This window comes from Staurois parvus, unplaced genomic scaffold (genome assembly GCF_062004578.1).
Source record: "Staurois parvus isolate SC_StPar_1 unplaced genomic scaffold, SC_StPar_1.0 ptg000929l, whole genome shotgun sequence".
NCBI lineage: Eukaryota > Metazoa > Chordata > Amphibia > Anura > Ranidae > Staurois > Staurois parvus.
In genome coordinates, this window is record NW_028318725.1 from 441,991 (window position 1) to 466,505 (window position 24,515).

General features: G+C 44.9%; 1 pseudogene; it reads right to left on the bottom strand.

Annotated features, from left to right (window-relative positions):
- LOC149441963 (histone-arginine methyltransferase CARM1-like) overlaps positions 1 to 21,364 on the bottom strand; it is a 98,952-nt pseudogene extending 77,588 nt beyond the window's left edge.
- Between the last annotated feature and the right edge of the window lie 3,151 nt (positions 21,365 to 24,515).

Genomic DNA, 24,515 nt, shown 5'->3' on the forward strand with positions numbered 1-24,515 from the left:
CACAGCGGTAATGTGATCCCCTGTGACCAGGTGATATACCAATCACCAGGCTCCTGGGTGTGCACTCTGTGAGCCGTGCAGAGCCACTGATGCGGGCTGATGTTCAGGTACATTAGCCCACATCGGCAAAGCTTCCCTTCCACCATCTATAGACTACGGACGGACAGGAAGAGGTTAAAATCGGAGATAAAATAGCTCATCGTGTTTTTCAAAACAGTTTTTGCAATTCACAAAAATCACTACTAAAATATAGCATGAGATACAGTATTTCATCAAAATGTGAGGTATTTATCTTATTACATGATATCCAGTGGGATGGATACAGGGGAGTAGGATTAGAACTCCCATGTCCGGATCTAGGGGCTGCTGGAGTGGGCTATGTCCCCCCAGATTTCAGTTGTGCCTTCCCAGGCTGCTCTTCTCTCATCCTCGCACTCACGGCTGGGAAAAGGGGAGAGCAGCCTGCAGCAGTGAAACCTGCAAAGGAGAAATGACAGGAGAGAGCCAAGAGGTGTGGGCTCTCCTATCAATGGAGTGATCCTCCATAAAGCAGATGACACATGATAGCTCTTACATCAGCATTTCAGTGTTTGATTCATTCAATCATCAGAGGAGATAGGGGGCAGGGTAATCAAACTGTGTACAGCCCAATCCGATCCAAGAGCAATCCTGTGTCATCTGCTGTATGGGGGATCGCTCCACTGACAGGAGGGAGAGCACAACCCACACCTCTATCTAGTTTACCGCATGTAAATTCAAGGGGAGAGGGGAGCTTGCAAGCCAGGGGAACTGTACACAATTGTCAAGGTCCTACCTTTTCCCAGAGGTTATGTTACTCCATGTGCTGGCATCCATCTTGGATTTCTGCTGAGCATGGTGGGAAGCTTTTATGCCTTCAGATCTCTGAGGTCCATCCCCCATGGGGTGTGGCTGAGTACATATAAGCCTGTGATCCGCACATGCTCTTTGCACTTGTGTCTTTGTCTTGCTACAGCTCTGTGTATATGCTCGTGACTCTTCTGGTATTCTGACTCGGCTTGTGACTAAGACCATTCTCTGTGGTTTCCTTCGATCTGACCTTCCGTTGCTGAACCCGGCCCGTGACCTGTGATTCTCTGTCTACTGTTCTGTACTGTTTTGTCCTGTTGTTGTCGACTCGGCTTGCCTGACTACGCTATTGTCATTCTCACCAGCTACACGCCATTGGCGGCGGCCATTACCGCAGCCGGGGTGTCTCGGGGGGCCGCGACCTGGTTCCTGGCTGCGTCAAGTCCATCCCCACCATCAGGGGCCCTGGTGAAGGGCAGCCTGGGACTTAGACTCCGCGCCCTGAGGGAGTTCGGTCTGTTGGTGGTGGTTGTCGTCAGCCAGTGCCTTACCCTGCCACTAGGCCTACCTGTCCGTTCCACAGCCCTGCCCTGACATTACACCAGTGCCATGAATCCTGACGGTGCAGGTACGCCTTCGCTTCCAATGTTGGTCGCCAGACTGGATCAACAGGATCTCCTGTTGGATCAGTTCGCTCAGGCGTTGCAAACTCTGCTGGCACGCACCGCGCACCTTACTCCTGGGGTTATTAGGCCGGTTGTCACTCCGGTGGTCGCTCCCGCTGCTGTTCCGCTTGTTGTGCCTACCGCCGCGACTGCTGCGGCACCCGCGGTGCCCAGAGGTATGACTGGTTCAGCCCCTCTTCCACAGCGCTTTGGGGGTGAGCCGAGTCAGTGTCGTGGGTTCCTCAACCAGGTGGGGATTTACTTCGAATTAATACCCCACGCTTTTCCGACTAAAAGGTCAAAGGTGGGTTTCCTAATATCGCTACTCTCAGACAAGGCCTTGGCCTGGGCGAATCCCTTATGGGAGAGGAATGACCCAGTTATTCACGAGTTTTCCGGTTTTGTCGATGCCTTCCGTAGGGTATTCGACGTACCGGCTCGCTCCGCCTCGGCTGCCAAGCTGCTCATGTCTATGCATCAGGGTTCACGGACCGTTGCCGAGTACGCCATAGAGTTTCGTACCCTGGCAGCAGAGGTGGGTTGGAACAATGAGGCTCTGGTGGCTGCGTTTTCTCAGGGTCTTTCTGATGCATTGAAGGACGAGATCGCAGCCAAGGAATTGCCTGTGGAGCTGGAAGCACTAATTTCCTTCCTGATCCTGATTGATACCAGGCTCAGGGAGAGTCCTTCACTCAAGGAACGCCTGCGGAGGCCTTCCAATCGACTGGCACCTGCGTTTTCTGTCCCACCCATTCCTCCCTCTCCTCCCACGCCTCCTGGGGATAGATTGTCTGGTGGTGAGCCCATGCAGCTGGGGTTTGCTCGCCTTTCCGAGGGAGAGCGGGCCGCTCGGCGTCGGGAGGGTCGCTGCCTGTACTGTGGTCTTGGTGGGCACTTTCGGCAGTCCTGTCCGGTCCGTCCGGGAAACGCTCGCACCTGAGATCCTGTCGGGGACAGATCTTGGGTGGAGTCTCCTCGTCCCCGGTGTTCCGCAGAGATAAGCCACTGATCACCGTTGTCCTCTCTTGGGCGGAGGGCTCAGTGACGGCCCAGGCGTTGGTAGATTCTGGGGCCGGCGGGTTGTTTATGGACAGCTCGTTTGCTGCCCAGCACTCCATTCCCCTGCAGGCTCAAGTTACCCCATTGGTTCTCGAGGCAATAGATGGCAGGCCCCTGCAACCACCACAGGTTACCCACGAGACTATGCCAGTTGAAGTAGCTGTTGGGGCTGTTCACAGGGAGTTGGCCTGTTTCCAGGTGATTTCTTCTCCACACTATTCGGTGGTTTTGGGGTATCCCTGGCTCCAGATGCACAATCCAACCTTCAATTGGCAAACTGCCGAGATTCTCTCGTGGTCTCCACAGTGTGGGGCCGGGTGCATCCGTGGGTCGGTTAAGGTGTTGTGTGCCTCCTCGGACTCTGCGTTGCCCACTGATTATGGGGAGTACCAGGACGTGTTTGATAAGGTACGCGCTGGTGCCTTACCTGCTCATCGTCCTTACGACTGCGCCATATCCTTGCAACCCGGTGCCACTCTTCCACGTGGCAGGGTGTATCCTCTCTCGGTTGCGGAGAATAAGGCCATGGAGGAGTACGTTTCGGATTGCGCTTTCCCGGGGGCACATTCGTAAGTCTACTTCCCCAGCAGGAGCGGGCTTTTTCTTTGTAAAGAAGAAGGGTGGTGAATTGAGGCCTTGCATTGATTATAGGGGTCTCAATCGAATCACCACTAAGAATGCATACCCGATTCCCTTGATTACTGAGTTGTTCGACCGCCTTAAGGGGGCAACAGTCTTTACCAAACTTGACCTTAGGGCGGCGTACAACCTCGTATGGATCAAACAGGGGGATGAGTGGAAGACCGCGTTTAACACCAGAACTGGCCACTACGAATACCTGGTGATGCCCTTCGGGTTGTGTAACGCGCCCGCAGTTTTTCAGGAATTCATAAATGATGTCCTTCGTGACTTGTTGCAGCAGTGCGTAGTGGTTTACCTGGATGACATCCTGGTTTACTCTACCTCCATGGAGTCCCATATCCAGGATGTCAAGCGGGTGCTGCAACGATTACGGGAGAACAAACTCTTTTGTAAGCTCGAGAAGTGCGAGTTCCATCGATCCCAAGTTGCCTTTTTAGGCTACATCATTTCTGCGGAGGGATTCTCCATGGACCCTCAGAAGGTTTCGGCGGTTCTGCAGTGGCCTCGTCCCAATGGTCTTCGGCCCATTCAGCGCTTTTTGGGTTTTGCCAACTACTATCGGAAGTTCATCAGGAACTTCTCCACGCTGGCAAAGCCTCTCTCAGACCTAACCAAGAAGGGCAGTAATCCTCACGAGTGGCCATCCGAGGCCATCGTGGCTTTCGAGGCTCTGAAATCCGCCTTCGCTTCGGCTCCGATACTGTCTCATCCCAATCCTGGATTGCCCTTCGTCCTTGAGGTCGATGCATCCGAGACAGGAGTAGGCGCTCTCCTGTCTCAACGTCGGTCACTCGATGGACCCCTACTTCCCTGTGGGTTCTACTCCAGGAAGCTTTCCTCTGCAGAGTGCAACTACCAGATTGGAGATAGGGAGTTGTTGGCAATCATTCTGGCTCTCAAGGAATGGAGGCACCTGCTCGAGGGCTCCGCGGTTCCGGTCCTCATTCTTACCGATCATAAGAACCTGACTTATCTTTCGGAGGCCAAAAGATTGACACCCCGTCAGGCCAGATGGGCCTTGTTCTTGTCGCGGTTCAACTATGTGGTCTCCTATTTGCCTGGTTCCAAGAATGTCAGGGCTGATGCATTATCGCGGCAATACTCTGAGTTGTCCAGGGAGGACTCTAAACCAACCTCGGTCATACCTCCGGATCAGATCCTGGCTGCCATTCGCACCAGTCTGACTTCTCCCCTTGAGGAGCAGATTTTGGCGGCTCAAACTGACGCTCCTCCCGAGAGACCGGAGGGTAGATGTTTTGTACCCGAGGGATTGCGCACCCGTCTGCTGCGTACTTACCATAACTCCAAAACTGCCGGGCATCCGGGGAGGAACCAGTTGTCTTGGGTCGTCTCTCGGTTGTTCTTGTGGCCAAATCTCCGTGCCGACATCGCCTCTTATGTAGCGGCATGTTCGATCTGTGCCCAGAATAAATTTCCACGGCATCTTCCAATGGATCTTCTGCAACCCATTCCCAATGGGGAGCGTCCTTGGTCACACCTGGGCATGGACTTTATTGTAGACCTCCCTGTGTCTCGGGGTCATACGGTCATTCTCATGGTGTGCCATTGTATTCCACTCAGGAAATTACCAACAGCGCAAGAACTGGCCACGGTCTTTTCCAGGGAGATTTTTCGCCTGCATGGGTTGCCCAAGGTGATTGTCTCGGACCGCGGGAGTCAGTTCGTGTCCAGATTCTGGCGCGCCTTCTGCTCCCAGTTGGGTATTAGTCTCTCCTTTTCTTCAGCCTACCACCCGCAGTCCAATGGGGCTGCGGAGCGTTCCAATCAGGCCTTAGAACAATTCCTTCGGTGTTCTGTCTCGGACCATCAGGACGATTGGGCCGATCTCCTGCCTTGGGCAGAGTTTGCCAGGAACTCAGCGGTCAACTCCTCCTCCGGGATGTCTCCCTTCATGGCCAACTATGGGTACCAACCCGCGGTATTACCTGAGAGGTTCTCACCACAGGACATTCCAGCTGTGGAGAACCATCTTGCTGCCCTGCGTTCTTCATGGGGGCAGATCCAGAGGGCTTTGAGGGACTCGGCTCAGCGTCAGAAGTTCCAGGCTGATCGCAGACGGTTGCCCGCTCCTTCATACCAGGTCGGCGATCGGGTGTGGTTGTCTACTCGTAACCTCAATCTTCGGGTGCCCACACCCAAACTAGCTCCCCGTTTTGTCGGTCCTTTTTGCATTCTCCGCAAGGTGAATCCGATGGCCTATGCCCTTGCCCTTCCACCTGGGATGCGGATCTCCAATACCTTTCATGTATCACTGTTGAAACCTCTGATCTGCAATCGCTTCACTACCTCTCTGCCTCGGCCCCGTCCTATTCGGGTTGACGGTCATGAGGAGTATGAGGTGAGCCGGATCCTGGACTCTCGATTGGTGCGCGGTCGATTACAGTTCCTGGTTCATTGGCGCGGTTATGGTCCCGAGGAGCGTTCCTGGGTTCCTTCCGCGGATGTCCATGCTCCTGCCCTCCTCCGCGCTTTTCATACCCGCTTTCCTCAGAAACCTTTTGTTGAGCTGCGGAGGGGGAGGGGCCCTTGAGGAGGAGGTACTGTCAAGGTCCTACCTTTTCCCAGAGGTTATGTTACTCCATGTGCTGGCATCCATCTTGGATTTCTGCTGAGCATGGTGGGAAGCTTTTAGGCCTTCAGGTCTCTGAGGTCCATCCCCCATGGGGTGTGGCTGAGTACATATAAGCCTGTGATCCGCACATGCTCTTTGCACTTGTGTCTTGTGTCTTTGTCTTGCTACAGCTCTGTGTATATGCTCGTGACTCTTCTGGTATTCTGACTCGGCTTGTGACTAAGACCATTCTCTGTGTTTTCCTTCGATCTGACCTTCCGTTGCTGAACCCGGCCCGTGACCTGTGATTCTCTGTCTACTGTTCTGTACTGTTTTGTCCTGTTGTTGTCGACTCGGCTTGCCTGACTACGCTATTGTCATTCTCACCAGCTACACGCCATTGGCGCCGGCCATTACTGCAGCCGGGGTGTCTCGGGGGCCGCGACCTGGTTCCTGGCTGCGTCAAGTCCATCCTCACCATCAGGGGCCCTGGTGAAGGGCAGCCTGGGACTTAGACTCCGCGCCCTGAGGGACTTCGGTCTGTTGGTGGTGGTTGTCGTCAGCCAGTGCCTTACCCTGCCACTAGGCCTACCTGTCCGTTCCACAGCCCTGCCCTGACAACAATGAATGGAGGGATTAGAGAAAACAATCATCATGAGAGATTTGTACAGGAGGGGGGATGGGGGCTATTTGTGCTGGGAAAAGTTAATGGAGATGATGGGGGGGGGCATTTGTGGTAGAAGAAGGAATGGGGGATATGTGCTAGGAGTTGGAGGGAGGTTCTGGGGGGTTTTGTTCTAAAAGGGATGGAGGGGGGGGGGTTGGGTAAGGTTTGAAGATTTACGCTGGAATGAGAGATTTGTGCAGGGAAGGAGGGGGGGGATGGGTGTAGCTGGCCAGCTAAGACCAGTCCTAGGTTGCTAAAATGGTTCACATATATGTGTATACCAAACCTGCCAATAACCTCAGTACAGTGTATATGGGCACATGTTAAAGCCAAAAGCAGAATCATTGCTGTAATTTATGTCTTTGATTGTTATATGACATTTATATATTCATTGTGTTAGCAGAAGCAGAAAAGGAAAATATGCCTTTAAGAGTTAGTATTAGTATAGAGCTGAGCCAATCACAGACAGCCTCACACTGTACAGAGCCTTAACCAATCCCAGCCAGTTTCACATTTATGCCTGTGTAAAACTCCCTGCTAGAATATTCTGGAGACACATGCTCACCAGACAGAGGAGGAAACAGACAAAGTTCCAATCAGAGAAGCTCCATGGAAGTAGAGAAGGCCAAATAGGTATTTAATGCACTTGTGTGTTCCTCTATTGTTTAACAGTGCAGGTAGATCTGTGTCTAAAAAACTGTTGTATGTGTTTACTTGTAGTTCCACCGAACTTACGAATCAAGTCACTGTAGAGTAATCATAATCGAATTTATAAATCCAAGTGAATTTATCAATCTATCGAAATATACAGAACAAATTTATTGAATCTATTGAACCTATCGAGATAAGCTATCAAATCAAACCACTGTAATATGAAAGAAATAAGCTACTGTATGATAAATGAAACAAGCAATTGTAAGCAGTTATATGAAGAAGATTGAAGTTATTAAAGAAGTTAACTAAAGTATTCGGTGTGCTCTTTAAACCTACTGCATCCATAGAGCGGCATTGGAGGAATTACAGAGTAAAGTCAGTCTAATCAAACAAAGAAACAACAATTGCATAATTTTTCTAATGCCACAGCGCACTAGGCACCAAAGGGTGCTGCGCCTGCCACAGTGGAACTATTACCCTCAGAGGTCAAGCAACAGCACTCCTCAACTTGCAAAGTAAAGAGTACACTAGAGAAATAGAGCGCCAGCATATACCGCCACGCGGAGACACCTCAGCGGAACAACAGTACAGGCCATAGCAGGTGCGCATTAGTCAGACTGCAGACGACTCTTACAGTGGCATAACGGCAAAGGCAAGACACTCAGAGAAAGAGCGCCAAACCTCCTGCACCCCTAGAGAGAGAGAAAGAGATGCATGGGGGGAGGGCCAGAGTCCAGAGCTAGAGTGCCCGCACCGCTATCCATCAAGAGACCACGTGTTGCATTCAGAGAGTTCACGCAGAGCATCGTATAGTCACCGCAGAGCATCGTATAGTCACCGCAGAGCATCGCAAAGTCACCGCAGAGCATCGCAAAGTCACCGCAGAGCACCGCAAGTCACCGCAGAGCATCGCAAGTCACCGCATCAAGAAAAGTCTCCTTTAAGAATGACATTTGTTTCTGCAACCTTCAGATCACGGTATCCTGCTTTCCAATTAAGGTCAGAGCTTTCCTTTATTACTCACTTATGCACATAGGTTTCTGAAAGAGACATTTTTGTGCTCAAAAGAATACAGACTTTTAAAAAAAAAAAAAAAAGAGACAGTTATAGTATATGATTCTGATGTATTTAAAGTGAAAGTCATTTATTGCCTATGTTTTGGTGCTATTACATGTGAAGTGAAAGTCATTTATTCTTGCATTTGGTAGTATTGCATTTAAAGTGACAGGTCCTTATTATTCATATTAATTGTTATACCATTCAGAAATGGCTGAGCCTAGCATTGCCACCCCACTGTTAGCAGATGCAATGATAGATATGGTAGAAGGTGAAGAGCAAGAGAACCTGTCTGAATCTGAAAGGTGCAATGTAACGGTAGTCTCGCCCGAAACAAATATAGCTGAAACAGGTGAACAAAGACGTTCATCACGGGACAGAAAACTGACCCAAAAGGTGCTAGAAAATTTGGAGCAAGAGGCAGCACTGAAAGAAAAAAGGTTCGCCCGAATGTATGAGAGGTGGAAAGTATACATTATAGACATTCGCAGAAAGCTAAAACAAGAAAGCATAAAGGAGAATTTGAGTGAAATGATAGAGACAGTAGAAGATTCTGAGTCAGAGCTTATGACAGCATATGTCAATTTGCGGTCGTCCTTGACACCCTCCCAGGATATTGTAAGGAACATGGATACATGTACCGCAGTCACTAGGGATTTAGTGAAGCTTATGAGAGAACTATCATCTGCAGCAAAGTATGATGAAGTCAAGGCACGAAAGGGAATGAATGAGCTCTTCATGAAAGACTATGCTAGGTCCTTAGGAGGAACCACAATCTCAAGTGTGACTTCCATCACTAGCAGAAGTGCCAGCCACATAACAGAGTTCTCAAGTATGTCAGCCAAAAGAAAGGAATTAGCTGAACAACTCGCTGCCAAAAGAGCAGAAGTAGAGATGGAATCTGCCATTGAGGCTCAGCGCCAGGAAATGAAAGCTCAGCACCATAAAATGGATGCTCAGCGCCATGAAATGGAAGCCGAAATGGAGGCTCAGCGTCATAAAATGGAAGCCGAAATGGAGGCTCAGTGCCATAAAATGGAAGCTGAAATGAAAAGTCTGGAAAGGCAGAACGAAGTTAAGATTATAGAAGCCAGACTCAGAGTGCACGAAGAGGATACGAATCAGGGTAGTCATAGATCCAAATCAGTACTAAGTGGAGAAGCTGACTGCTACGATCTTCCTTACGCCCAGGAAAATGGAAGGAAATCTCCAGCATGTAGTAAAGAAATAAGTCATAGTCCTTCCATCCCTGCTCAGAGAGAAAAGAGAGACTCACCTGATTCAGAACAAAGTGGAAAAAGAGAACCAGATGATTCAACTCTCATATGTCATGGCAGTGGTCACGAGAATGTTGCAACTGCTGACCCGGCGAAACCTCAGAGAAGCTTTCTCACTAGACTTCCTGTTCGGGAACCTACTATATTCTCCGGAGACGTACTGAAGTTTATAGAATGGAAGGCAAGTTTTGAAATGATCATTGAACATAATTGCTCCCGTCCAGTGGACAAGTTATTCTACCTCCAGCGGTATACTGGCGGAGAAGCAAAAAAGGTTCTTGAAGGTAACTTCTATAGGAAAGATGAAGAAGCCTACAAGCAAGCTTGGGAAAAATTAAATGCAAGATATGGTCATCCTTTCTTAGTGCAAAGAGCTTTCAGAGAGAAGTTGATAAACTGGCCCAAAATAGGTCCTAAAGAACACTTCAAGCTCCAAGAGTATGGCGACTTCTTCCTGCAAGCATGCAGCAATGCTATCCCACATGTTCAAGGACTAGAAGTATTGAACGACTATCTAGAAAACCACAGGATGCTAGCCAAGCTACCAGAGCAAGTGGCTTCTGGATGGAATCGCTATGTGACTAAACAGTTCGATCAAGGCAAAAACTTCCCAAGTTTCAAAGAGTTCTCTGAATTTGTCAATAAGGAAGCACGAATAGCGTGTAATCCAGTAACAGCATCTTATGTCTTAAAACCCTTAGAAGAAAGGCCTACAAGAGAGATAAGACGCTCAAGAGCAACTAGCTTTGCAACCAACACAGCTACTAAGCACCCAGATGCCCATGAGAGCAAGTTCAACGTCATTACTGGGATCAGTAAAGAGTCAGAACCGACAAGTCTTCAGACTACCTTTTAAGTGTATGTTCTGTGAAGAGAATCACTCCATACATAAGTGCCAACGATTGAAGGAAAGGTCTCCAGAGGAAAAGAAGAAGTTTGTGTTTGATAATCAGCTGTGTTTTGGATGTTTAAGAAAAGGCCATATTACTAAAGAATGCAAGAAAAAGGCCACTTGCAGCGTTTGTAAAGGACGTCATCCTACACCACTACATGAAGAACGTCCAAACAAAGAGAAATCCTTAATGCCCAAGGACACTGAGGAAGAAAATAAAGCGACAGTATTCTCTTGCAGAGTGAGAGAAAGAGAAATCAATGGCACGTCAATGGTTGTACCAGTGTGTATTTCAAATCCTAAAAGGAAGAACAAGAAGGTATACGCCTATGCGCTACTGAATGCCCAGAGTGACGTCACCTTCATTGATCAAGAAATCTGCAAGAAATTACAAGTGGCCACAGAACCAGTGAAACTCAAACTCACCACAATGACAGGAAGAGACACATTGGTGAACAGTCAAAGAGTCAAAGGACTGAGAGTTAGAGGACTCCACTCAAACTGCATATTAGATCTACCTCCAGCTTATACAAAAGACGACATACCTCTGGATCGAGATCGCATACCTACCTGTGAAACAGCCAACAAATGGGAACACCTATCTGTCATATCTCATGAAATGTCCCCGCTGAAGGAATTTGGTGTTGGACTGTTGATAGGCTACGACTGTCCCGAGGCGTTGGTGCCACGAAAGATAATCACAGGAGCAAAGGGTGAACCCTACGCAGTCCAAACTGATCTAGGATGGGGGGGTGTTGGAGGAAAACGACAGATTGCAGATTCAGGACAGGTGACAGGATTGTGTCATAGAATATCTGTCCAAGAGTTACCAACTGTAAGTCCAGCGAAAGTACTCAAAATCCTAGAATCCGACTTTGCAGACTTAAGTTCTAATGAAAAGAGTGTATCCCAAGAGGATATAAAGTTTGTACAAGTTCTAGAAGATAATATTCAGCAAAATCAACAAGGTCATCTTGAAATGCCCCTACCTTTTAGAGAACGACCTCATCTGCCAAATAACAGAGATCTTGCCCTGGCAAGATTGAAAAGCTTAAAGAAAAGGATAGGAAGAGATCCCAAACTCAAAGACGATTATTTGAAATGCATGAAAGAAATCCTCAAAGAAGGGCACGCAGAGAAAGTTGATGGTCAGCCTAAAAATGGAGAAGTGTGGTACATCCCACATCAAGGTGTCTATCACTCAAAGAAACCAGATAAGATCAGAGTAGTTTTTGATTGCTCAGCAAGGTACAATGATGTTGCATTGAACGATCATCTACTAAAGGGACCAGATCTTACAAACACTGTACCTGGAGTACTCTGTAGATTCAGAAAGTATCCCATAGCAGTCATGTGCGACATTGAAAAGATGTTCCACCAATTTCATGTGAAGGAAGAAGATAGAGACTTCCTGAGGTTCCTATGGTGGGAAGACGGAGATACAGATACAGAGCCAGCAGAATACAGGATGAAAGTACACTTGTTTGGAGCAGCATCATCCCCAGGTTGTGCTAATTATGGTATGAAGTATCTGGCCAATCAGAATGAAAAGGATTGTCCATCAGCAGCAAATTTTTTGAAGAAAAACGTTTATGTAGATGATGGTCTTATAAGCCTAGAATCCTCAAAATCGGCAATTCAATTGGTGAGAGAGAGCCAAGAGTTATGCGCAAAAGGAAACCTGCGTCTTCACAAATTCATCTCAAACGACAGAGAAGTACTAGAATCCATCAGTGACTCCGAACGTGCATCAACAATGAAGAATGTGAATCTTAACTATGATCCTCTTCCAGTTCAGAATGTACTCGGATTGGGATGGAATGTAGAAAACGACAATTTTTTCTTTGAAATATCCATGGAAGAGAAAGTTCCAACTAGACGTACCATTCTTTCCACAGTAGCCTCAATACATGATCCGTTGGGATTCTTGGCACCAGTAATCCTCAGAGCAAAAGAAATACTGCAAGAATTATGCAGACAGAAGTTGGGATGGGACAAACCCATACCTGCAGGCTTGAGGCCAAGGTGGGAGAGTTGGATAAGAGACTTGCAAAATTTGAAAGAAATTCGGATACCCAGATGTTTTGTACCTCCTGATTTCGGAAAGTACAAGAAAATAGAACTTCATCACTTTTCAGATGCCAGTAGTCATGGTTATGGTCAGTGCTCCTACATCAGAGTAATATTAGAAGAAAAGATACACTGTGCCTTAGTTATGGGAAAGGCCAGAGTCGCACCCAACAATATTCAGACAATACCAAGACTCGAACTAACGGCAGCAGTCGTTTCAGCATCAGTAAGTCAGTTTCGGAAAGAAGAATTGGAATTGAAAATAGATGAAGAGCATTTTTGGACAGACTCACAAGTTGTCCTAGGTTACATACACAATGAAGCTCGAAGATTCCACACTTTTGTCGCTAACAGAGTTCAAAAAATTCGGAAAACAACAAATCCAGAACATTGGCACTATGTTGACACAAAGCAAAACCCGGCAGATCATGCTTCAAGAGGCCTAAATGTAACAGAACTGAAGAATTCAAACTGGTTCACCGGTCCAGAGTTAATTTGGGAAAAGGAAATCATACCTAGTGAAGGTTATATAGAACTGTCTATGGGTGATCCAGAAGTAAAGGTAGTTCAAACATTGAGCACTGCCACCAAGTGTCACGATGACATACTTGAACGACTAGCCAGATGTTCAAAGTGGAATACAGTCATAAACATAGTAGCTCGAATTCAACGTTTAGCAAAAGGAATCAGAAAGAAGGAATCATTGAATGTAGAGGAAAGATTGAAAGCTGAAGAAACTGTTATAAGACTTATTCATCAAAGATTCTACAGTGAAGAATTGAAGAGACTTAGTCAAGAACCTAAGACTTCCAAACAACCACCCATTGTACAAGCTTAATCTTATTCTGCAGGATGGTATACTGAAGGTGGGAGGGAGGCTGGAAAATGCGTCGCTACCTAACAGAGTTAAGCATCCAGCAATTCTACCCAAAAATTCTACCTTCACAAGATTGATTATCAATCACTACCACAACAAATCCTTGCATCAAGGAAGAAGCTTTATTCAAAGCTGTTTGAGAGAAGGTGGTTACTGGATAGTGAAAGGAAGCAAAGTTATAGCGAAGTACATAAGTAAATGTGTAATCTGTAGAAAGACACGTAGACCTACAGAAGAACAAAGAATGGCTGATCTACCAGCTGATCGTGTAAACCCATCACCACCATTTCTTTATAGCGGAATGGATTGCTTCGGCCCACTTATCACCAAACAAAACCGCAAGGAGTACAAGAGATATGGACTGATATTTACGTGTCTAAGCTCCAGAGCAATTCACCTGGAAATGTTGGAAGATATGTCAACCGACGCCTTTATCAATGCCTTTAAGATGTTTCATAGCCATTAGAGGTACTGTCAGAGAACTTAGATCTGACCAAGGATCTAATTTTGTTGGAGCAAAGAACGAATTGAACAAGGCTCTAAAAGAGATTGATAAAGAAAAAGTAACTGAGTACTTGTTAGAGAAACAGTGTGATTTTCACATGAATGCTCCACATGCAAGCCATACAGGCGGAGTCTGGGAGAGGCAAATCAGAACTGTAAGAAATGTACTAAGTTCAGTGTTGAAAAAGAACGCCGGAAGATTAGATGATGCTTCACTTAGGACACTATTCTATGAAGTAATGTCTATTGTTAACAGTCGTCCACTTACAGTCAACAACATCAACGACCCAACAAGTTTGGAACCTCTAACTCCCAACCATCTACTTCACCTTAAATCTGATTACATACAGCCACCACCTGGCAACTTCACCAAAGAGGATTTATACGCAAGGAAAAGATGGCGAAGAGTTCAATATCTATCAGAGCAGTTTTGGAATAGATGGAGCAAGGAGTACTTAGCTCATCTCATACTAAGACGTAAATGGCAAACGCCTAGAAGAAATGTTCATGTTGATGACATAGTGTTAGTAAAGGAAGACGACTTACCTAGCAGTCAATGGAAATTGGCCAAAGTCCTAGAAGCTCGAAAGGACAAAGAAGGACTAGTAAGAAGAGTTTTGTTACAAATGGGAGACTCAAAACTGGACAAAAAGGGAAAACGTCTCACAACTCCACTCAAGTTGGAACGTCCAATACAAAAGTTAGTTGTTCTGCTTGAGAGTAACAAAGACACTTGAGAGTTGAGAAACTGATGGAAAATTCCTCAAATTCATGTTCGAATCCTATTACTGAGAACATAGAATTATAGGTAATTTTGGTGGGAGTGTAGCTGGCCAGCTAAGACCAGTCCTAGGTTGCTAATATGGTTCACATATATGTGTATACCAAACCTGCCAATAACCTCAGTACAGTGTATATGGGCACATGTTAAAGCCAAAAGCAGAATCATTGCTGTAATTTATGTCTTTGATTGTTATATGACATTTATATATTCATTGTGTTAGCAGAAGCAGAAAAGGAAAATATGCCTTTAAGAGTTAGTATTAGTATAGAGCTGATATTTCCTCCTCCCAGTACACCATGTAAGAAAGAGCCAAGATAGTGCCTTATCCAGACCAATTTGATCTCAAATCAAGAGATTAAACAAGCAGATGACGTCCCAATTCCACACTGACACCCGTGCTCTCAATGTCAAAGGAGATGGATGGATAGCTGCGGGCTTACCCGGAAGGATTCCTCACACTGAACCACTCTCCATACAGTGTCTACATATTTGATCATTTTAGTTTCTTATCCATATATAAAAGATATAACATTTACCCAGGTGCATCAATATAGTTGCTCACAGCTTAACCAATAATACATGTAAACGTGAATATATGAGGGTGCTGCGCCTGCCACAATGGGGGCTATTTGTGCTGGGAAGGTTAATGGAGATGAAGGGGGGGATTTCTGCTAAAAGGGATGGGGGGGGGGATTTGGGTAAGGTTTGAGGACTCTGTGCTGGGAAGGGTAATTTAGAGGGGTTTTAGCTAGAGGAGAGAATTTTGGGGAATTTGTCCTAGGTAGGGGACTTGAAGGAAGATGATTGGTGATGGAGGGGGGATTAGGGGAATTTGTGCTAGGAGGGGAGATTGGAAGGGAATTTGTGCTAAGGAGAGGGGATTAGGGAGGGATTTGTTTTGGGGGGGTTGGGGGATTTGTGTTAGGAGGAGTGATTGGGGGGAATTTGTATTAGGAGGGGGGATGGGGGGGGGGTTAGTGCTAGGAGAGAAGAATAAGGGAATGCGCTAGGGGGGAGGATTGGGGGGGATTTGTGCTAGGAGAGGGGATTTGGGGGGTGGTAGGAGGGGGGAATTGGGGAGAATTTGTGCTAGGAGAGTGGATTGGGGGGAATTTGTGCTAGTAGAGGGGATTTGTGCTAGTAGAGGGGATTGGGGGGTATTTGTGCTAGGAGAGGGGGATTGGGGTGATTTGTGTTGGGGGAGCTTGGGGGGGAAATTGTGCTTGGAGGGGAGTTTGGGAGGGGTTGTGCTAGGAGGGGGAGTTTTAGCTAGGATATCGGATTTAGGTGGGGAGGAAGGATTCATTCTGGGAAGGTTAATTCGGAGGGGGTTGTGCTAGCAGGGGGGATTTAGGGCATTTGTTCTAGGAGGTGGGATTGGGGGGAGGGATTTATGCTAGGAGGGGAGATTTGGGAGAGAGGATTTGTGCTAGGGTGAAAAAGTTAAGGGGAAAGAGAATATGTGCTAGGAGGGGTGAAGTAAAAGTACAGGTGAAGTTTTATTTTTTTATTTGGGGGGGGAGGGTGCAAGTAGCTGGTCTTGCCTAGGGCGCATAAAAGACTAGCACCAGCCTTGTGCATGGTGCAGCTTACAGTGTGCAATGATCAGGAGTATGTAGCACATGGCCTAGTGGTTTTTTTTGTAAGGCAGTCCACGAGAGAGCTGGACAGACAGGAAAAAGGAGGGGCAATCTCCATAGATCTATTTGCTTTATTTGTAGTGTGGTCAGGGGTGGACTGACAACTCATGGGGCCCCCGGGCAATAGGGGATCATGGGGCCCCTTTATCCTTGCCCAAACTCAAAAAAGCCTAAGAAATAGGTACTGGGGGCATCTCATGGGGCCCCCTACTGACCCCGGGCCCTCGGGCAGTGCCCAAGTTTCCAAATGGTCAGTCCGCCCCTGAGTGTGGTGTATAATAGAGCAAGCATTACCTAGTTTATTGTCTTTGTCAAATTACCTTAGCAGTTCACAATGTCATTTTCTAGTTCAGAAGGCAGGCCCCTCAACTTTTTTTTACTGCACCCCCAGATCAGACAGGCTAGATCAGGTCCTGAGAACTCCTGGCACTTTTTATTGCTAATAAAGAGGTAATATGGTTTAAACTGTAGAAATATGCCAACTCACTAAAACATCAGTGCAGTCCCTGCAGCATATTTACTAATACAAAAGAAAAAAGGTGATTGGAATACCAGTCAAATGAAGCTGCTTTCACAGGACACACACGGTGTATCAAAAGCAACTAAGTTAAATAAGTAAATACAAAATATATTTATAAATGTCAAATATTGAATGTAAATGGTATTAAAAAAATCACACACATATATAAATACCCTTCTTCCACCAATAAAAAAGGCAACGTTGTCATTGGGGAGATTTCCCTTCCCTTCTTGTCACAACAGGAAGTGAGAGGAAATCCTTACAAATTAAAAGAATCCCTTGGGGACCCTCAGGCCCCATTTGGAAGATTTCCCCTCTATTACTGTTCTGCAGACAACCCAAAATTTTGGATTTTCTTTTACTTTCACTTTCAATGATAACAGTAAACAGGACAAACAGAGAGAGTTAATCTCCCCATGGGGTGCTCCATTCACAAAGCATTTTCTTACCGCATCCGTATGCAGTAAGATGCCGCATAGCATTTTTCAAGTTTTTTTGCATTCACAAAAAAATGCTACTAATACCGCATGAGTTAATTTATGAAGTCATGCAGTGTTTTAGTAGTGAAAACATGCAGTAATTTAACGCTGGCAGCATAATTATTTACAGTAGTAAATAACGTGATGTTAAGGACCGGGCGGCTGCTGGTGTCCTTAACAACCAGTAACTGTCATGGTTGTTAAGGAGCAAGCGGCCGCTGCATTCTTAACAACCGATGAGTCATTGGCTGTCATTGGGATTCCCCACTGACAGCTGAATGTAAACAGAACAATTTCCAGCAATTAAAAATTAAAGAAGCTCCTTAACTATCGCATGCCTGAACCACTACTTATTTACCACATTTATTTCCTTTTGTGAATTGATTTTAACTCCTGTTTTATGCTGTATTTACTTAGCTTTTTTGATTTATGCGGTAATTACAGCATAAAGCAATAGTGAATTGATATTTTCAGGATTGCATGCCGTTTTAGGGAAAACACCTAAATACTGCATGCAATCTGCTTTTGTGAATGGAGCCGAGAGCACAAACAGAATTAAAAACCTGACAGGGACTCTAATTCCGTTCCACTCCAAGCTTTGCTTTTAGTTAAGTAAATCAACCCCAGCAATTCTCTGTTTTTACATATTTGATTTCTACCCATTACTGTTGAGAGAACTGATTCAAAAATTATCAACTACTCCAAACTGGCTATTATATTTTCATAAATTCCTAAAATACCTCATGCCTGGACCACTATGCATGCATTTATTTATTTCCTTTTATGAATCGACTTTAATACATTTTTATGAGGTATTTACCAAACGTTTTTTCTTTTTGAGGTAAATACCTCAAAAGGTGAGAGTGAGTTGACATTTTCAGCATCTCATGAGATAATTGGCAAAAAATGTGTCATATGATTCAATTATTTCATGAGAGTGAATTGAGCCCTGTGTCTAGGATGCCAGTGTAACATGCAGTCTAATTCTTTATACTGATAGTAATTCTGACTCCAATTGCTGTAATAGTGATTTATCTCTTCCTGAGACCTCTATGCCTGGCCTGAATATAGCAAAAGACAATCACTGTGAACAACCTTCATCAGAGAGCTGAACTCACCAAATATTTATCATCCACAAATATCTTTATTGCATGCAGAAGGACTCAAGCAAATAAGAGGATGCTATAGATGTTGGTATTTGCAGGTCAAAAGGAACATTTCCTTCCTAACCCCAGTGTATCGTACAGAAAAGAAACTCATATTAAAGAATGAGGAAGTAGCATCATAAAAATGGTACAATATAAATGTAGACAGTTTATCTATTGTACAAACACATGCCAGTCCTTTCACATCTAAACTTTCTAATATGTCCAATACCACTGACAGTTGGCCCAGTATAGTAGTTGAAATTACTCATATTAGCCATTGGGCCTGAAGTATTAAAGTGTAAAGTGACATGCAGGGAAAACATTCACTTTAAACATCCAATCATGTGTTGGGTAATTACTTCATATTTTAGTACACCAGGCACAACACAAACGTGGTGTTGGTGCCTTACAGGTGTAACACCCTCTAGTATGCTACTAGAATAGTGTAGCCAAATCAATTCTGTATAACTCATGGTAACTGTGTGGGGATGTGATTAAGGTCGAGTTATTGCAGGTCAAGCTGTATGGCTTATCAGGTTGGGACTCCACCTGGTTCTGGAGGACCATTGGAACCTTGCAGAAGCCAGTAGGCAGATGAGGTGGAGACCTTATCTGCTTGTTTATGGGGGTCTAACTAATCCCAGGTTTGGAGGCCCTGGTAGAGAGGTGGACCAGCCCATAAATATGGGACAGTCAGGCAGAGTGGGGAGTTGGGTGGAAGATGGAGTGCTAAGGAGACTGTTAGTGGTTTGTGAGGGGTCCCCTAGGTCTGGGGGGGGGGGGGGTGGCCTCCAGGCTGAACTCAGGCTGGTTCAGGAGGGTCCATTGAGCAGTAAGGCATGAACAGGATCATGGCCTGGGAGCAATGGGAGCAAAGAGGACAGAATAAGTACATCAGCACACCCAGGGGTTTACAAGAGGAGAGACTGCCACATGTAGCAAACTTTCAATGGACAGTGCTGTGCTTAATCCGTTATACTTGGCCTGGTAGGTCTTCAGAGCAGCCAGGAGGATTGGTAGTGTCTGCTGGCTGTGGAGCTGGGAGCAGTTCTACAGGGAAGAGTAGACATCTCTGCATGTAGATTACAAGAAGCTAAGTTGATTTCAGAGGGGCTGAGAGACAGAGAGAGTTCCTCGTCCATAAGGGGCTGTTGCTACTGATCCACAGGGAAAGATGGTTTTTAGAGAGGGGAACAGTCCAGGATCTGTTTCTGTAAATAGGAGGGAGGTTGTCCCCATGCATTGATTCAGTCGGGTTGGCATTCCTTGACCTCTATTGCCCTATCCAAGTTATATTCCCCTAGTAAAATAGCAGGAGACAAGCTCATGGACTGCTCACTGACTGTGGATGAGAGTGTGGAAGGTTCGTATCGCCTGGCTGTGCAGAGCTTGGGGGTGCCTGCAAAAACAGCAGCCCTCTCAAGGGTAGCAATACACTGGTAAAATCAAATGAACAACAGAGACATTATCCTATTATACCACTCAAAACATGAAAACCAAGTGAAGGAACTGGTAGAAGGACTGGTTCGTAAGCCAAGGTTTAGGGGGAAAGTTTTGTTGATTTCTTTCTCATACTTATTAGAAATCTGCAGAAACAGAAATCCTAACCCTTTAATGGCCTGAGGTGAGTGAAGCATAGATGCTCAGACCCAATTTAGCAGGACCAGTATGCATTACTTAACCTAAATGTGTGAGTTAGTGAGCTCACCATATAAAGCTGCTAATGCACAAAAAGGAACCACAAAGCCTTTCTAGGAATACAACATAAAAATGGGGTGTGCAGCGCTATACAGATAAACACACTATCATGGATATGGCAAAAAAGAAGAAGTCCTGTAAACTGAATGGTAATCAGTCCGAGGTAATATATATGATTTCAATCCAAATGGGTATATTCCAGTGATGCAGTATATATGACGTCAATCCAAATGGGTATATTCCAGCATCCTGACATGAAGGTGTAGAAAAATTGCCCACTCACCGGAAGTTCAATTTTAATGTGCACATAGAAATTCCATATAGCCGGAGGTCCCGTGAAGGTACAGCCTGATGATAAAGGTATCCTCTGGTGGTTATTGAGGTGACAGCTGCCAGGGATGATGGTCTGGACCTATTTCCCAAATCCTCCAGCCTGGGCGGACTCCCGGAATGCCGGGCTGAGATGTGAAGGCTCAGTGCCAGGTAATAGAGATGAAAACGCTCATGGTGTAGTAATGTAAAATTTAGTATGAATAATATGGTATAAAAATAATATGGTACAAAATAAGCGTACAGGGTGATTGTAACCTATACAAATAATCATGAGCTCTTGAATACACTGACCAGTGGATAAATATGATGGCCACCGGACCTCCTGATCCGGTGGTGTGACGTCAAGGCGTGCAGAGGCTCCTCCTAGACGCGCTTCATGTAATAACACGTCTCCTGTAGGGGTGATGCCATACAGATAGAAACAGGAAAAATACTGGAGGCAATTTACAGCACACAGTAATTTTGGTAGCATAATTATTCATGTGGAATTTATGTTCCTTGCTAAAGAACATTATTTTTTTATCAAGTTGTTATGGGTAAAGTTCCACTTTAACAATACTGTTAGGAATTATCTGCCTAACTAAAAAATGTAAGGCTATCCTGTTACACGTTCATTGTCTGTTTGTTTGCCTTTATTAATTTTTTTCTACCTCGCTCTGTAGCTAGGGGATCCTCCATGTAGTTAGTCCAACCATTCTTCTTACAGTACATGCTTTAGTCTCCATTCATCGCATGTACTGTATTCTGCAGGAGCTAGGCACACTAAGATTTTTTTAACCTATCTGATGTTTATCTCTTATGATCATCACAAGTTTTTGGATTAAAGCTTTGTATGATCTGCAAAATGTCATTTGGATCAAGACACTGTCTGCCAAGCTACAGAGTCTGTAAGTTAAGCTATCTCACCACAACTTTAACAGTTATAGAGATCATATTTCCAGTGCTTAGATTGCAGAAGCAAGACAAAGGCATTGGGTTTATTGTGTGGACAAATACCATGTTCATATTTTTATTATAAGCTGACAAATGACAAAGCTGGTAAAAAATAGATTTTTGGCTATTTTACCGAGAACTCGTTTTAATTAAGATTTATTCTTTTTTTCTTTTCCACAAAGTTAGCTGCATTCTGTCGGCTTCAACTGTTACTTTGTCTCTCTGTGAGGCACAGTGACAACTGAAACTGGCAAGTCACTTGCAAAGTGATTAAAGCAACCCTTTCCTTTGCCAATGTTTGGGAAAACTAGTACCAAGAATGGGCTATTCAGCTTATAATCAACTTAGTGGTTTATTATCAGTTTACAAAAACTCTTCTTCAGTCTATTACTAGACTAGACATAATCTGAGACATAGTTATCCCCCCCCCCAATGTGTAAAGAAAATAATGCTCTGCTACAGACTTCACCTTTCTCTTCAGCCACCCGACATTGGGAAGAGGCTCCCCATAGTCATGAACTGCTCCACATCCCACACCTCAGTCCTCAGAAGAAAGGGAGAAAAAGTTGCTCAACACAAAAGTCAAAGTTATATTTATTGAAGCAAATTGATGCACAAAAAGGTCCAACAGGTGCAACCAAGCCTAATGTGTGTCACTTCTCAGTTAATTCCCCCACAACACCTTAGTCTCAGAAGAAAGGGGGAAACAGTCCGTTAACCATAAAGGTCAAGGTTACGTTTATTGCAGCAAATCAATGCATAGGCAAGCAACCTAACACATTTCATTCCTAACCCAAGCCTAATCTCCAGCTAAGAGCGAAAGGGTTGGTTGCACCTGGTGGACCTGTTTGTGCATTGGTTTACTTCAATAAACGTAACCTTGGCTTTTATGGTAAGTGAGATTCCACCCTTTCTTTTGAGGACTGATGTGTTGGATAGGTATTCCCACATTGGGTGCCACACAGTATGAAGAAGATGTGTCAACCACATCTCATTCATCAGACACCCCTGTCATTTCTGTACAACATTGTTCTTGGCAGGACAGTAGAATTATGTAAGTGGCCAGGAGGAGTACTTAGAGGAGGAGACAAAAAATGACCAATGTGCATATCTTTAACAGTGCTGTTTAGTTTGCTTATACTGAATGTACAACTATGATAACATAGCTAGGGGAATTAAAGTGTTAAATGGAAACAAAGATGCATTATACATTTAGAATTATCATTTCAAATGTTCAATAAACTTTTCACTTTGAATGGATTATTATTGTGTGGCTGTCTTTAAATATTAGATGTTCAAATGGCATATTTATGAGATTAAAGGTATGCTCTGGTTATAATTTAAAATTATGTCTTTAAATCCATAGAGACAAGAGTCCATCTGCTCAGAGCTTAAATTTTTCATCTAAGTAAAGTTGTACTACAATAGTTCACCCTGTTAATTTTTATTGGTGATTTGGGAATCTATTTCGAATTGTTTTAATGCAGGAGAGATCCTCATGACTTAATAGCGAGGATCTTTACTGCCATATAGTCCTTACAAGGGGACTAATAATGACTGTGAACTGCTCAGGAGGATTTTCTTTACACACATACTGATTTGGTGCCTATCACACTGCAGTCTCCAGGATGTGAAGAAACATAGTCGGAATTGTGACAGCTCTGCACACCACCAGGCCTGTGAACTATTTACTAGTTACTGTTGAAAGTGTCAAACTGTGTGACTGATATGGAGCCACATCCACTGCTTTACATTGCTTATTCACACGGTAAGGATCCTTTAACATGGGCTTTCCAATCAGGTCCACTTCAGTTTTTCAGGCAGACCTAATCAGAAGCTGCATGTAACCCCATGGGCAGGCAGATGTAAACAGATATGCATCTGTAAGTTTACATCCACTTATCTCTGAGTCTGTTCAGATCCCCTGCTGAACAAACCAGAGAACACTGCAGTGTGATAGGACCCTAAAGCTTCTAACAGTAACAGCTGTTACTGAGACAAAAAGTGGGAGAACATGTCTAGCCATATGCTGTATTTTAGCCATATAATTTATAAAGGATAGTCATGGTGGAGGTATAACAATTGGTATAACAAAGGAGTTGATTTGCTACAGGCACATATGCTGTTTACTTTTGTAGGGAGTGTTTATTTACTTTAGGAATATTCTCCTAGGAATATTCTCCTTAGGAATTTTCTCCTAGCTTTTAGTTAACGTGGTGCAAATTCATTTTGCAAAGAATACTCCACAGAAACTGCTCTCCTAAAGCTCACAAATGAATTACTAACAGCTAAAACCAATGATCACTATTCTGTACTCTTTCTCTTGGACCTCTCTGCTGCCTTTGATACAGTCGATCACCCCCTCCTCCTCAAAAACTCTATTTCCTTGGCCTCCATGACTATACTGCCCATTGGTTCACATTTTACCTATCTCACCGCACCTTCAGTGCCACTTACAACTCTACTTGCTCTTCTCCTATTCCTTTTACCGTCAAGGTCCCCCAAGGCTCTGTCCTGTTCTCAATCTACACCTCCTCCCTGGGTCAGCTGATAGCTTCCCATGGCTTCCAATACCATTTCTATGCTGATGACACCCAAATCTATCTTTCTATCCCTCAGTTCACCCCATCAATTTCCTCAGGTATCACTAATTTACTAACAGACATATCAATATGGGTGTCACACTACTTCCTCAAATTGAATCTATCCAAAACTAAGCTCTTAGTTATTCCTTCTCCATGTGCCCCTTCCCCTGATTTCACTGTCAAAATTGATTACACAACTATCAGTCTGACCCCACATACCAGGGTGCTAGATGTAACTCTGGATTCTGAACTGTCCTTTCAGGCTTATATCAATCCCTGTCCAAATCATGCTGCCTCAACCTCCACAACATCTCCGGAATATGCCCCTTTTTAACCAATGAAACCACAAAGCTTCTAATTTACTCCCTGGTTATCTCTCGTCTCGACTACTGTAACTCCCTCCTCATTGGATTACCATTACATAGGCTATCCCAGCTTCAGTCCAAGATAAATCTAACTGCCAGACTCATCCACCTTACCATCTGTTCAGCATCTGCTACTCCTCTCTGACAATCCCTCCACTGACTTCAGATAACCCAACATATTAAATTTAAAATACTAACAACAACTTACAAAGCCATCCGCAACTCTGCCCACAGCGACATCACTAACCTGGTCTCAAAATACCAACC